The sequence below is a fragment of the Protopterus annectens genome, chromosome 1.part0, assembly GCF_019279795.1.
Source record: "Protopterus annectens isolate FY-2018-M chromosome 1.part0, PAN1.0, whole genome shotgun sequence".
NCBI classification, from domain to species: Eukaryota; Metazoa; Chordata; order Ceratodontiformes; family Protopteridae; genus Protopterus; species Protopterus annectens.
In genome coordinates, this window is record NC_056725.1 from 733,901,437 (window position 1) to 733,916,584 (window position 15,148).

Consider the following 15,148-nt stretch of genomic DNA (forward strand, 5'->3'; position numbering starts at 1 on the left):
ATACAGGATGCCCCGTACCACAATTTCTGGTGCTGGGTGTAAGTTTAGAATTTGGCTCCTTCTGTTGCTTCAGACAAAAGCACATTGAATGCTTTGTGATCTGTTCAATCTTTTCTCCCAGGAGAGTTAAAAGTTTCCTTCACTTATTACGTACTGACACAAAACGCTTCTGAAAGTCATGTTATTTCCAGCAAAACCACCTTGGAGATGCAACATTTTTTTTAATTTTCTTTTCTTTCTTTTTTTTTAACTTCTCCAATGCTCAGTTCTGGAATTTTTGGGGACACTTCAGCTTTAAGACAGCACTAGGGAATTGTTTGACTCTCATCTAAAAATGAAAGTAAAAGCGTGCAATGGTTCTCCGTAAAAAGTTAAGAACCACGTCTTGTTTCGTAAGTAATGCCAATAAAGCAAAAGGAGACGAGCTTCAAGAAAACCTCAGAAAACACATGAACGCTTTCTGTGTCAAATGCTCCTGTCCGGGTTCATAGTATTTTCTTGAAATTCTTAGAAAGTTCGTCTGAAGCTACAAAACTCTACGTTGGTCATTGCTTGTCAAATGAAAGAAGTGCCGCAAGAAAATGTATCTGAACGAGAGACAACAAGCTACTCAACTATACTTTGCAGTCTTTATTTAACAGGATTACGTAGCATCGCCACTCTAAACGAGCTGTACTGATCTGCTAGGATGACATTTATTGTAACTTTATTATCATATGGAGAATCCCTCAGTCTACAGAGCAATAATGTGTAAGCAGAAATCAGTTTGGCATATACTGAAATGAAGACTGCATTATTTTCTCTAACTGGTATACGTCAATTGAGAAACCTACAAAGAAGCATTTTCTTTCTTGAAACCGTTATCATACATCATTTCTGATATGTCTCAGTCATCCCATCTTCTTGCAGGTAAGCATTATTGACTTTGAAATGAAACAATGTGTGCGTCTTGCTAATCTCTTCGTGTTTGTCCTTCTATTTTCATCCCACTGTTAAGAGTATATCTAATTTTCAAACAATTTGTTTAGAAGACATGCACTATTATTACATGGCAGTCTTTTTGTAGGGGACAAATGATGGGACAACACTTTTATGTTGCTTGCTGCATTTTTCATCTTACCCCTTAGGACCTTTTATTTTTAAAACAGTGTGATTGTAGTTCATAATTCTGATAATAAAACAATGATATTTTAAAATGCACATTGGCAATAAAATATGTCAGAATAGTGAAGGTGGTGTATTTACCAGTTACTACCAGGAGGTGAATACTGCCAGAGCTGATAATATAACTGGACTCCAAACACATCATGATGTATTGCTGTTATACAATGCATGTAATACATTGTAAACATTTTAAATAAATGCGTTATTTGAAGTATTTCCTTTTCCTCGTGGTTTGCCATCATATGTAGTGATGTGTTACTGCATTAAGCATATACAAATGAACAGGTGTCATGACCTGTGTTTGTGCTCTGTAGTAATGCTGCTTATGCCATTTTGGTAGACATGAGGGGGAACATTTATATGTCTGGTTGGTGATGGTAATTACCTGGCAGCTTTTATCTTTTGATGTGTTCTGAATTTGCCTACCAGTGAGAAAATAGGTTGAACTTCATTTTTATTTATGTTTCCTAAAAGTTTTTTGTGAACTTGCTACTGCATTTGTAATGGTGAAATGATTGTGCTGTTTGGAGGTATCAGAATGATTGGAAGTGTTGCATTAATGTGGGAATTAAGGCATTTCTTCCCAGTAGGTTTGGAATTTTGAATAAGAGAAGAAGCATGTTTCAGCAGTTCAGATACCAGTGCTTGTAGTCCTAGCCGGCCTTAGGCATAGGCCAACTAGGCAGCCCCCTAGGGCGCCACTGTAGCAGGGGCACTTTTCCAGTATTTATTTGGTGTAGGTAAACCAGGATGGGGGCACCAGATGGTGTGGTAGGGGTCGCCGTGGAGCCCTTTTGCCTAGGGCACCAGTTGACGTAAGGCCGCTCCTGCTTGTAGTGAAGATTAATTCCTTAATATATATTTTATACAGAATAAACTTTACAGGTGCATTCTTCCTGGCTTTTAATCATAATTTGTTTGTGTTATAAGGATTGTAGGTAATTACTAATGATATTTTATTTGTTTCCTTTTACAACAATTGTAGACGTTTATTCCCCCATGTCTTAGTATGGTTTTTCCTCAACTGAAATAATTGTTGCTACTTCTAGCTACTGTTTTCCTTTTCCATAGAATTATGGCAGCTTTAGAACGGATAAAGTGAATTTAAACAGATCCGTTGGTTTTATTTATAAACTGCTGCATTAGCAGTCAGTATTTCAGATTCTTTCTAAGTATCAGCAGGATGACATAGAATGTTAACATGAAAAACGCCCAGCCATCGGTCTCTACCTCTTCCCCATGACACACAATTTGAAGAAATTAATCTTAAAACAGTTTCCTTTGAGGAGTACTCGGTGCTTCCAAGAACAAGACATTGCCATGTGGTACCAAGAAGATTTGAAAGCCTGAAGTGACCGCCCCACTGGCTATCTTGTTTATGTTTGGTGCTCCCACTGGGGAGATGATTTTTTTTTCACATATCTGTGCTTTCTACTTTAACAGACAATTGTATTCTCTGAGCAGATCTCCTCTGTTGTGAAGAAGACTTCTTGAAAGTTGCAACTACCATATAATGTCAAAGAATGCTTCAATCACTCCCTTACATACATACAGTTCTCACTGCAGCTCTTTTTTTTCCTTAGACAGCACATGCAGTCTAGAAATCTCAGGCACACAGACGTAGATAAGCTCAGTTCTGTGTATAACTGGACTGAAAGGGCTGTCCAGGGGTCAGCCTGTCATACCGAGGCCTGTGCCATTTTTTGACTGACCTATTCCCACGTGTCTTATACCCATGCCTGTTGCCACTCATAGTTTATCTCCCCAATTCACTTGGTATGACCCCTTTAGATTTTTTGTATTTCTAGGGACTTTATTCTTTGTACACACTCACTGCCTCCAAATCTGAGAACCTTAACTTCTCATATGCAGTATTCACTTTGTGGAATTCCTTGTCCATAACAGTTAGATAAAGGAGTTATACCCATATCTTCAAAGGTTATGTGTGAGCTCACTTGTCATCTTGTGCTAAATATTCCATGCCCCTCTGGGAATATCAAAAGCAGTGAGTGATTACTGATAAGCAGAGAGTGATTACCAATTTACTTTATTTATTACCTGTGTAACTGCCTTTTTATGTCTTAATGATATTAAAGACTACTCTTCTGAAACTTAAATGTTTGTATCTGTGCTTCTTCTTTGTGAAGACTTTAACTGCTCCCCCACTATCTTCCCTGAAAATAAGCCCTGAGTGGGACTACATGGTTAAAAAATCTCAAATAAATAAGTGAAACAAGGAAAAGTACATATTGGATACATGTGTGTATTCATTTATTTCCAGTGTTGCACTGATGTGCATTTTTTTATGTTGCTTTAGTCATTATATGGAATGACATTTATTCTTATCATCTAAAGGACCATGCTGTGATATTTATGCTTACTGGGTTTGCTATTGCTATCCCAAAACTGCATATGTTGACTGGTCACATAGTTGCCCCAAAATGTGGAATACAGTACAGCGAAAAAACAGCCAAGTGGAAACGGAATATATTGACACCCATAGTTCGATGTAATCGACATCGTAGGAGGTGACGTCAGTCACCCATGCTATGCAGCTTACCATAACATGACATTCCACAGTCAATGGCACATGTATTTCACTATTTTGCAGGGGAGCGAGCCCCCCCCCCGCACCCCCCACCCCCCCTGCAAATTATATATACCAATTCTGAGATCACACTACAGTGAGGAAATGGGTTAATTCCCTGTACTGTGATCTCCATTCACAGTGCCAAACTCAGATAATCAAACTACACTACCCATTTGCTGTAGTGTAGTCGATGTTTTCTGGTTCGGCATTCTTGCCTTTTGAAAAGTGCCTTTCGACCACATGCACAGCACAGGCACTTCTGTAATTCAATAGTAAACCATTTACTGCCTTCATTCATGGGTGACTGCATGTGCTTTGTAGCCCTTGGAAGAAGAAACAACACTTGACGGCACCTTGGTATCCTTTCCACTTTTTCTGTTGAATACATCTACTGTAGGCTCTCGTGTAGTTCCATATGTTAAAAGTGCTCCAGACAGCGGTATCGGCTTTGGCTACAGTTTAATCTCTTTTTTTTTTTTTTTGTACTGAGATGAATTCTTTAAGTGCATGCATTGTTATTTGATTGGATCCCGGGTTTACAGAAAAGTCTGGTAATCACAACAGGGGAGTCTTTAGAACTTCTCCCACCAAAATGGTGATACTCCAAATGAATGCAACTAGTAACAGCTGTTACCTTTGTGACCCATAGACGTGAATAAGGCTTATGTTGGAGCCCAATGTGATTTTGAACTTCAGAGTTATCAGCATTTACTCTCTTTGTGATGTTTCTATGGAGCTGTAGTTTTGAGGACTCATCAGCTGACTGTAGAGTAGCCTTATCTGTAAGAACTTATAATAGCTAAGCATATGTAGAATGCTGATATGTATCTGCAGAAGTGGTTTCTGCCTTAAGAATAGCATGCTTACAGGTGGTATTTTGTGGTGCAGTCACTGCCCTGGCATGTATTATTGGTTTCATCCTGTTCAGAATGGACAATGACTTGCTTACAGGTACAATGTTTTGGGGCTTGTCCAAGTGTTTACTTCTGTGTATTATGCATTATTACCAAGAAAACTCAATAATCTTAGCTAATCCCATACTGCCATGAGCTGATTCAGAGCCTGAACATTTATTTGAAGTCATTAATTTATAGTTTTGGATCTAGTCTACCCTGTATTTACATTAATGTTTTCTAGGGATCAGTCATAGGACCCCTGCTGTTTCTATATATGTAAATTATCCTCAAGGAGTAGGTAGGTAGTTGCAAGGCATGCAGTCCATGAGACCATTAAGGAGCCTAGTCCAAATCCAACTTTCCAATAGCATTGTCTGGTTAAGTGACTTGCTCAAAGCACTCTGCCACAGGAAGTAACGCATTAACAGCTTGCTGTTAACTTCTAGACTAATCCTCTGTGCTAACTGCCGGAATTTCAGTAACGACCAACATTCCTGGATGACTATCTTCTCTACAGATGCCAGGATTATTGATCCACTCACTGCAGAAATCAATGAGCAGGTCACACACACAATATCCTCAAAAACCACAGAAAAATCGCAGTAGTAAACTCTGAGTACAGGTTGTGCATAGTCAGTGGCCATAGGTTAGGTTATTTATGGGTCTTGTAGCTTTGTCACTCTGATAAGCAGGGAATATTGCCTTACAGGGTGGGCATTACAGGGAAGTAAGTTGATTTGTTTAGTACCTGTAAACCTGTTACATAATTATTGTTTACATGCTGAATTGTTGTATGAAGTTTATTATTACCTGTGGACCCTCTACTGCACAACTGTTCCAACCTTTCATTTTTCAAACTTCTCTGCTTCCCTTTTCTCTTTCCCTTAGTTCTTCACTTCTGTCCCTTCCTACTTTCTTTCCTCCTCCCTCTCCACTATGTAAAATTCCATCCACTACCCTGCTTCTACCTCTTCCTGCACTCTCCTTTTTCCTATTTTCCCATTACACTCTATTTTAACTTATTTTTCTCACTCTCCTTTTCAGTTGCTCCCCAGAGTGCTTTCCCCCTTCTTCACTGAACAGACAGGAGATCCTTCCCAAAGAGAAGAAGACCGTGAACAATCCCCTTGAGCTATAGTAAATTTTTGGGACCCTTTCTCCCTTGCTAAGGAGACTCAGTGTATGTAATATCTTGCATTTGTTTATTTTTCTAAACACTACCTAACCTTGAGCAGCATTCTACCTCGGTGCCTGTGAAAGCAGCCTACCAGTGGTCACTGCACAGGTCCCCCCCTCATCATTGGTCTTTCAGTCTTCTCCCCTAATTGCCTCTATCTAATCTCTATAAACCTAACATCTCTGTGGAACATCTTTTCCTCAGAGTGTACCTCCCTCCTTTTTCCACTAGATGGCAGCATACTCCAGACAAACAGAACAGTAATAATCCCTCTCCCTGCTCCACCAACTTTCCCTGCCTAAAAAGGTCACTGCCCTACACTAAAGAAACCGTAATATTACCTGCACTCACTCATATACTTACTTTTAGTGTGTTCTTCATGAACCAAACATAAAGTCCTAGTTATAAACTAAAACAAACCACAATAAAATAAATTTTCAACCATATATCTGCACCCCTGCTATAGTTTTCCTTCTCCAGCCTTAGGTTACTGATTGTTTATCAGGCCTTCCCGCCTCCTTGGCTCTTCCCACTCCGTTCGCCCTGCGAGCTCACTCCACTCCCCTACCCTGCCCCCAATTTCCACCCGCCCCCAGTGCTCCTACATTTATTTCCCTCCTACCAGCCACTCCCTCTCCACCAACCAATCCTGATACACCTGCCCCTTCCCTTCCTCCACCCCATCTTTCCTCCCTTGACCACTCCCCCCACACTCCTAACATCTCATCACCTTCATCAAACTACCATGCCCACCCTTCCATCCAAACTCCTTCTACTGTCATCCTTCCCCTTCCTTTCATTATACCTATACCAAATATCCAACTATACTAATTTCCATATACTCTCTCCTCCTCTTACTCCCCAGAACCTCCTTACTTCCCACTACCATAATATCTGTGCTTCCTTATTTCCCTCCCACCCTACCCTTCTATTAAAAGTAAAACATTTTCCAACCTCAAATAATAACTTCAAACTTAAACCAAATCCTTACCACCCTCCTCCAACAAAATACAAATAAAAAAAAACATCCCCCATCCCCCTTACCTTTATTTATCTGGCGACATTCACCCCAACCCAGGCCCTAATTTCTCTCCCACTAATCTCCCACACTCCAACAACAAATCCTCTAATAAAAACCTCAAATTCCTCACTATTAACACCCAAAGCTTAAAAAATAAATTAACCCTCTTCCATGCCTGGCTCAGTCACAATTCTCCTGACATAGCTGCTATCACTGAAACATGGCTAAAACCTCACATTACTGACTCAGAATTCCTACCTCTAGGATTTCATTGTCTTTGATCTGACCGACCAAATAAAAGAGGTGGTGGCATTGCTCTACTTTACTCCAACTTCCTGTCCATTACTCCCTACCCTAACCCCATCCCCTGTTACAATAACTCTGAAATTGCTAATGGTTTACTAAAAATAAACAACCATAAAAGCATCTGCATCATTTACCTTTATATTCTCCCTGGTAGCAATACCAAAACTCTAGAAGACATCCTCTCCTGGACCTCCTCCAATATTAACCTGGAAACCTTCATTTTGGGTGATGGAAATATTGACTGGGGAAAAATCAATAACGCCAATCCCACTATAGCCATCAACCTATTCAAGTTCACTCAACTTACTAATTCCATTACTCGACCCAACAAAACTAATCCCCCTAGCACAATACTCAACTGGATCCTAGTATCTCATCCAAACAAAGTTATAAAATCAGGCGTCACTCCTGACCCATTAGGAGACCATTTCCCTGCCTTCGCCATTCGAGCTACTCCCTCCTCCCCTCACTCTCACCACTACATTCATACTCATAACCTATATAACTTTAACCTTACTTCCTTCTCTAACTCTCTTAAGCTAACCAACTGGAACCCCCTAAAAACACTACCATTAGATGAAGCCGTTGACTACTTCAGTTCTACATTCTTAACTGTCCTTAACTCCCAAGCCCCTATTAGAACAAAAAGAGTCAAAACAAATTGCTCCCCCTGGCTCACTAATGACACAAAAAAGATAATGCTTCAAAGAGATAAAACCTGGAAAGCCCACCTTAAACATAAGCAACCAGAAATCTTCCTTAAATATAAGCAGTTGAGAAACCTAGTCAAAAAGCAACTCATTAGAGATAAAAAGTCTTACTACATCAAACTACAAGAAAACCATGCAAGAAATCCCAAACAATTCTGGAATTCTATTAATTCCCTCCTTAGACCAGGTACAACAAACAACCCTCCCCTGATGCCAGCAAATCTGACCTTGAAATAGCCTCCCTTTTCAATTCATTTTTCACCTCTTCTGTCGCTGAGCTAACCAAGACTTTCACCAACAATAACCCTCCCTGCTCAATCTTCAGTCCCCTTATCTCTTGCCCCCTCTTTCGAACTCAAACCTGTATCCAGCGACTTAATAAAGAAACTTCTCCAAAAACTAAAGCCTTGTTCCAATGCCCCTAACTCTATTGCCATACCTGTCAGCATCCTAATTTAATAGGTCTTTACTCGAATCGTACGTACCCAAACTATGGTGCTCTGCCTTCATTCTGCTTCTCCACAAGGGTGGCAAAAATTGCACTGTCTCCAACTTCCGTCCCATAGCCATCCTCTCCCCTATCTCCAAAATTCTTGAAAAATGTATCCACCTGCAGCTCTTGCCATTCCTTACCAAATACCAACTACTCTCCCCTACCCAACACGGCTTCCACCCTGGACACAGTACTACCACCGCCCTTCTTTCCTTCTTGCACTCTGTCAACTCAGCATGTGACTCCGGTAACATAGTCTCCTCTGTTCTTCTAGATTTATCCAAAGCCTTTGACACCATCTCTCAGTCCCACCTTCTAAACCACCTCTCTCTGATCTCAACCTCTGCCAAAAAACTCTTTCTTGGTTCTCCAGCTACCTTTCAAACAGGTCCCAAGCTGGGAAATGGGGCCAAGCTACCTCTACTTTCCTTCCTACCTCCACTGGAGTACCCCAAGGTTCCATACTCGGCCCATTATTATTTACATCTTTATTAATGACTTCCACAAAGCCGTTCGCAACACCAAAATTGTGCAATATGCTGACGATTCCACTTTAATCTGTTGTGCCCCTAATCTAACAGAACTAAAAGCCCTAACACAGAGTGCCTTCTCAACCACTGAAAACTGGATGCTCCAAAATCATCTTGCCCTAAATGCAAACAAAACTAAGATCCTTCTTTTCACCCCATCTAAATCATCCTCTCTAGATAAGGACTCATTTTTAATTACCAGCCACAACACCCCCACCATTGAGATTGTCTCCTCCACCAAGCTTCTCGGCATTATAATTGATGACCAACTAAAATTTAATGACCAAATCCAGCTAAACATAAAAAAAAAAAACATGTAAAACTTGGCTTACTGTATAGAAACAACCACTTCCTCTCTCCTCACACCAGACTTACCCTTGCCTCTACCTTCCTATTTCCCTCCCTTCTGCATGGTACACCCCTCCTCACTAATTTATCTTCCACACTTGCCTCCAAACTGGAACAATGCTACAACAAAATCTCTAGATGTGCCACAAATGCCAAATCCTCCTCTCATCACTGCACCTCCCTCCACTCCCTAAACTGGCTTGAACTCCCCAATCACCTTGACTTTCTCCAAATCATAACAGCCGACAAATTATTGTTCCACCCTACAAACTGCCCTGCTCTTTCTAACATTCTACAGCCTTATAACCCCCTTAGATCACTTAGATCTTCTCACCAAAACCTAATAACCATACAAAAACCTAAGAGCCCCACAGGTCAACTACTCTTATCCTTTACCCTAGCCAAAAAATGGAATGCCCTGCCCTACACACTTGGGTCCTACACCAACCATAACATCTTCAAAAACCATCTTCATTCTTACCTCTGCCTAAACAGGAAATGCAATTGCACTCTCCAGCCCATACCTCTCAAGCTATCATCCCTCTTCTCTCATGGCTAACCTCTTTTACCTACCTATCCTCTTTAATATACTCAGCATAGATACCTAATTAGTAATTCCTGATTTCATGCCATAAGCCAGTATTTCCTCCTGAACAATTGAAATTGTTATATTTTATTCTTTTATTGCTGTTATTTGTAATACAACTGTCTCTGATTTTTTTTATGTAATTAAACTGCAGTTTCCTGCTGGAGCTTTTCTCCCCGGGCCTCCATTGAAGACGGGCCCCCAAGCCCAGTGGACCTCCCTGGTAATCAAACTGAAATAAATAAATAAATAATGGACCACTCAGTGGTGTTGTGAGACTTGATGCTGTAAGAAAATGGCCTTCCCACCCATGGAATGTTAATTATTTCACTGTAATGCCCATCTTGTTGGGCATTATTGTACTTAAATCTATTGAATTGTTTTGTATTTGTATTATTATTAGTACATACATTTTTTTATATTTTTGATGTGTTTTTACTGGGCTTTCCCTATAAATTAATTCACCCATTTGGAATGTGGGGTGTCTAGTGGGGATCACTGATTTTCTAAGCCCATTTCCTAATCTTGTGTAAATGATTTCACATTATCTAGTTGTGATACTGACAGTTTCATTTCATGATGAGACATTCATTGATTAACACAGGAGAAACTTAATAGGAATGCAATAGAATAAACTAATTGTTCCACCTGAAAGTCGAGATTACATATGAACCTGAATTAACTTTAACAATGAATGACTGTTGCTTTCCTACCTCCTCGAATACTAACTTATCTAACAAGATGCCATATGCAGCTCAACTCCAGCTGTACTCTGTTGCATACCGCCTACTCAGAGGTGATCTCTGCATGACATACAAGGTCATGTCCAACCCAGCATGACATACAAGGTCATGTCCAACCCAGAACTGATGGACATGCTCTACCTAAAGAAAAGCTTAGCCCCTCGAGCCACATGCTCTAGGGATCTAACCTCACCACAACAATAAATAGGTCATGCTGGAGGGATAGATTCCTGTCCCAGAGACTTCCCATGTTTTGGAACAAGATTCCAATCTACATTAGGCAGAGCTCCTCGCTACAACCTTGACGAGTGGATGGGAAACGGAAAGTTTACCCCGGGGATCACTTCAGTGGCTGTGCTGGACAGAGGCACAGGGAACTAATCTAAGGGGGCGGTGAAAGCCAACACACTCTGGTTAGGCTTATAAATGCCTTTGGGCAGATAGCCTAGTACCTACCTATGAACCTATAAGATATAAGTATGGAATGAACAGCACTAGAAGATGTTATATTTAAGCCCTAGGCTAGCTGTGGCACTGTAGAATATGTGGCCGCTAAGTTTGCTGCACATTCTCAGAACAAGTGACCTAGCATAGATGAAAGTTGACTCACAATTTTAGTATGCAAGGATACCAGCCTGACCATATTTAGTATATTCTAATGTTGGCAGTAAGAAATATGCTTTACATCCCCAGCAGTTTAAAAAATAATTGATGGATGATCTTTGTCTGCCATTATCCTCAGTCACCAATCAGCAACATTTTAGCAGGCACTTTAAGTAAATGAGCATTTTAAAGGAGAAAGGGAATGTTCAACATTTCCTGTTTTCATGGGTTTTTGATCTTTTTTCCCCATAATTCTGGGGCTTGGACTTAACAAGTCTCAGAATTTCGATAGTGAGCCAGTTTCCACACTGAGGCTGTTGCTGTCTATAGCTTTAGAGCCTTTCTGAATTCCAGCACATACATTACAGTGGCCATTTATTCCCCTTAGGAACAAGAGCTGGAGTAATATTAACATTATGTCTGATAATATGACCTGTCATATGCTCGCCTGTGCATACCTCTCAGCCACTTAGATTAAGCCATCTGGACAAAGCCATAAATAATGGGACAATTTTTAAATATTACTCTTACAAACTTAGAAAGTTGTTAGAATAATGGCTTTTGCATTAGCAAGAATTTTTCTGAAGGGTATGGAGTCTGAAACTCAAATGTTTGTCATTATTTTCTGGCTTCAGTCATCAGTGATTTGCCAATGATTTGAAGGAAAAACAAAATTTTATGAAGGACAGACCAAAAATATTTGGCAAAAATTTGGACAGTTGAGAGGTATATGCGTGTTATATTTTGCATCTGCAGTAAGAATTACAGAATGTATGAGAGAGGGCAAAACTTTTCAGCATACATAATAGGAAGAGCAACATTTGTTGATTCTACCTTGTGGCACTGTGGTGCCTGAGAGACTCGACAAAGAGCTGGTTAGGAAGAACTTTATTCTTTAATTGAATAATTGTTGTAGGCAAATGGGTTTCTCTAAATCACTGCCTCTTTTCTCTTGTGAAGATTGTTTCTGCTGTGATGCTACAGTTTAGTTTTATTGCTTCTGTAATAAAGTGTCTATACTTTTATTGTAGCAAATTGCCTCCAAACACCTTGCTCAGAGGTATTTTATATAGTTAAGTACTCTGATTTTTTTTTTACATATTTTCCTCTGATCTATTTCATTTCTAAAACAGCTCTTCTACAGTCATACCTCTCAATCACTTGGCACAAGAAATCTGGACCAAGGCAAAAATAATGGGGGACAAAGGCCTAAAGATGGGGACAGATTTTAAATATTGCAGTTATAATCTTAGAAAGTGGCTAGAATAATAGGTTTTGCATTGGTATGCATTTTCTGAAAGATATGAAGTCTGAAACTCAAATGTCTGGCATTATTTAGTGACTTCAATCCTCAATGATTTTCCAAAAAAACAATTTTTATTTGGTTCAGAACAAAAATATGAGGCAAAAATCTGGACATTTGAGAGGCATATCACTAGTTTCAGCTTCATATTCTTTGTCTAAACTCTGCACTGAATCTTTTCTGTTATGTTCCTGTTTGTAGACATGTGCCCTAAAATTGACCTGAAGTGAGCACCAAATAGTGTGCTGTGTAATAGCAGCCACTCCTTTCCTACTTCCACAGGAAATACTGATTTTGCATCACAAGACCTTAAATGTTTTAAAACTGATTATGTACATTATCTTGATATCGGTGGGTATCAGAGTACAATAATTCAGATTTTTCATGCTTTCTGAACATGAATATTTTTAGTAATATATTTAGCTCTTCAGTCTGTATTCCCATCCTTGAGAGCACGTTTTTTCACTTACTGAACATTTGATTATACCATATGTTTTGTAAACCTTCCACTCAGTCTCATCAGTCCTTCTCAGAAGTAAACCATTCTGATATACAGATAAAAAGTCACAACTTCCTCTTCATTTCTTTAGCAACATTTAAGGACCATTATTACAGTAAATGCTATTAAGCCCTACCCACTATGACACATCTCATGTAGACATAAGGAAGCCGGCTTGTCAGTAGGAAGTCAGACATTGCTCACTGGTTGTCACTAGTGTTCCCTGCCTTGGCCAGCATTGATTACTTATACTCTGATCATTTACTATGATTTTTGAATGAAATGCACAGTTCAAACTCCTAAATCAATTTTAGAGGTATTCTGCTGTTTCAGAAGCTGAGTATGACTTGTAGATGAGATGATAGTGATGAAATACATACATATGCAGGAAATGGAGTGCTGCTTAACTATTGTAAATTAAACAGTTTGGCCCTTAGAGATTACTAGGGATTAATTTATAAAATATCAGATGCAGCGGGATTCGTAAAGAATGGCTGTGAGTTGCAATACAGTAATGCTGAGCTGCAAATTTGTATTACAATGCAGTAACTCAAACTGAAATAATATCTTTAGGGATTTTTTGCAGCTGGACACATCACATTTATCAAACTTACTCAAAGGACAGCTGTAATCAGCTTTCTTTATTGCTTTCACACAAATTATTTTTCTAGCTTTTTTCTACTTTTTTCTTATGTCATTTTCCAGTTAAGCACTATCCTACAGGAAATCAGCTAAACCTCAGAAAGCAAACATAGTCATAGAACACACCATGTAGTAATGCTTCCTGATTTCATAAGCAGATTATCTGAACTTCACTTTACTTATTTATTTAGACTTTTATGATCAGATCTCTTTTCATTCACAAACTGAATTTAAGCCCAAAATAACATAACTGTTGAGGTACTGTAAAATAATACAGTGCAAGACAATGCTGTACATTTTATTTGAAAGAATGTTGAATAAGCTTCTTTCATGATAGCATGATCTCGAGGGAAAAACACTTTACATGAAAACTTGCTATTAGTTGTAGGCACATGCACAATAAATTTAGAACCAAAGAACTAGAGCTTTACATAATACTGGTCAAAATACAAATACCAGAACCAGCATGCAGTTGATAACATTTGTTCAGAAAAGTTAATTGCTAAAAAATAAATGCATTTTAAACAAAGTTATCAGCCATACATAGGTCGAAATATTTCCTGAATCTGAAACGCATTTTAAATATTTTTTTCAGAAGGAAGGTAGGCAGGCCATTTATTTACAAATAAAATGAATAGTAAGTGGAAATATCTGATGAAGCTTTTCCCTGCCAGTGTGGTTCTCAGATGTTTCCCAATAAGCAGAGAAATTTGACATGTTTATTTGGAGATTACTCTGAGCCAAGATGTGATGCTTCTGACTGTTGTTTGTCATATCCCATATCTGATGCCCCATGTAAGCTGTAAATTAATGCTCAGAGCTTTCCTTCGTAGTTGTAGATCAGTTGGTTTAATGATCTGGTTATGCTATGTATGTGTTGGTTGGCCATAGCAACTGCAGATGGGCGTGTTCTACTCACTGCAGTTAACACAGCGTTGTAACATTCCATGTGGCAGTTAATAAAGAAGCTGTTAAACTGAAAACAGGTCTCCTCGCTCATTTCAACATGGTGTCAGAAGTTGCTCGCCAATGAGCATTTTTTCATCATTTTTCCTCGTTCAAGAAAAAAAAAAAAAAGAGGTACGCGTTACAAGTGGCTAACAGCCTAACAGAGCACGGCGGAAGGATTTCGCAGACCAGACCCACTCGTCTTCGATGGAGACGTTGCTGAAAATTGTCGCGTATTTGAAAGGGAGTATGACATCTTTATTGAGGCGGCCCACTCAGATAAACCAGACAAAACAAAAGCTTATATCCTCCTCAATCTAGCAGGGCCAGAAGCCATCGAAAAGGAACGCTCGTTTGTCTATGCCGCAGAAATTAGGGTGCCACCCGCAAGAGACGGGCAGGACGGAGCCATTATTCATCCAGCAGAGTCCAGAGAGGACCCCAACTGTTTAAAAAAGAAATTTCGGGAAATGTGCAACCCACAATATAATAAAATAATGGAGAGACACAAGTTTCATTCCCGAAATCAGAGACAAGGTGAGACTATTGAGTCTTTTATTAGTGATTTAAAGATTAAAGCCAAAAGTTG

General features: G+C 39.4%; 1 protein-coding gene across 1 annotated transcript in view; it reads left to right on the forward strand.

The window, feature by feature from the left end:
* Positions 1–285: 285 nt before the first annotated feature.
* LOC122794338 (TNF receptor-associated factor 3-like) overlaps positions 286–15,148 on the forward strand; it is a 448,040-nt gene continuing 433,177 nt past the window's right edge. Inside the window, exon 1 of the mRNA XM_044062651.1 lies at positions 286–909. The gene's annotated coding sequence lies outside the window, so the exon portion shown is untranslated. The remainder of the gene's footprint in view (positions 910–15,148) is intronic.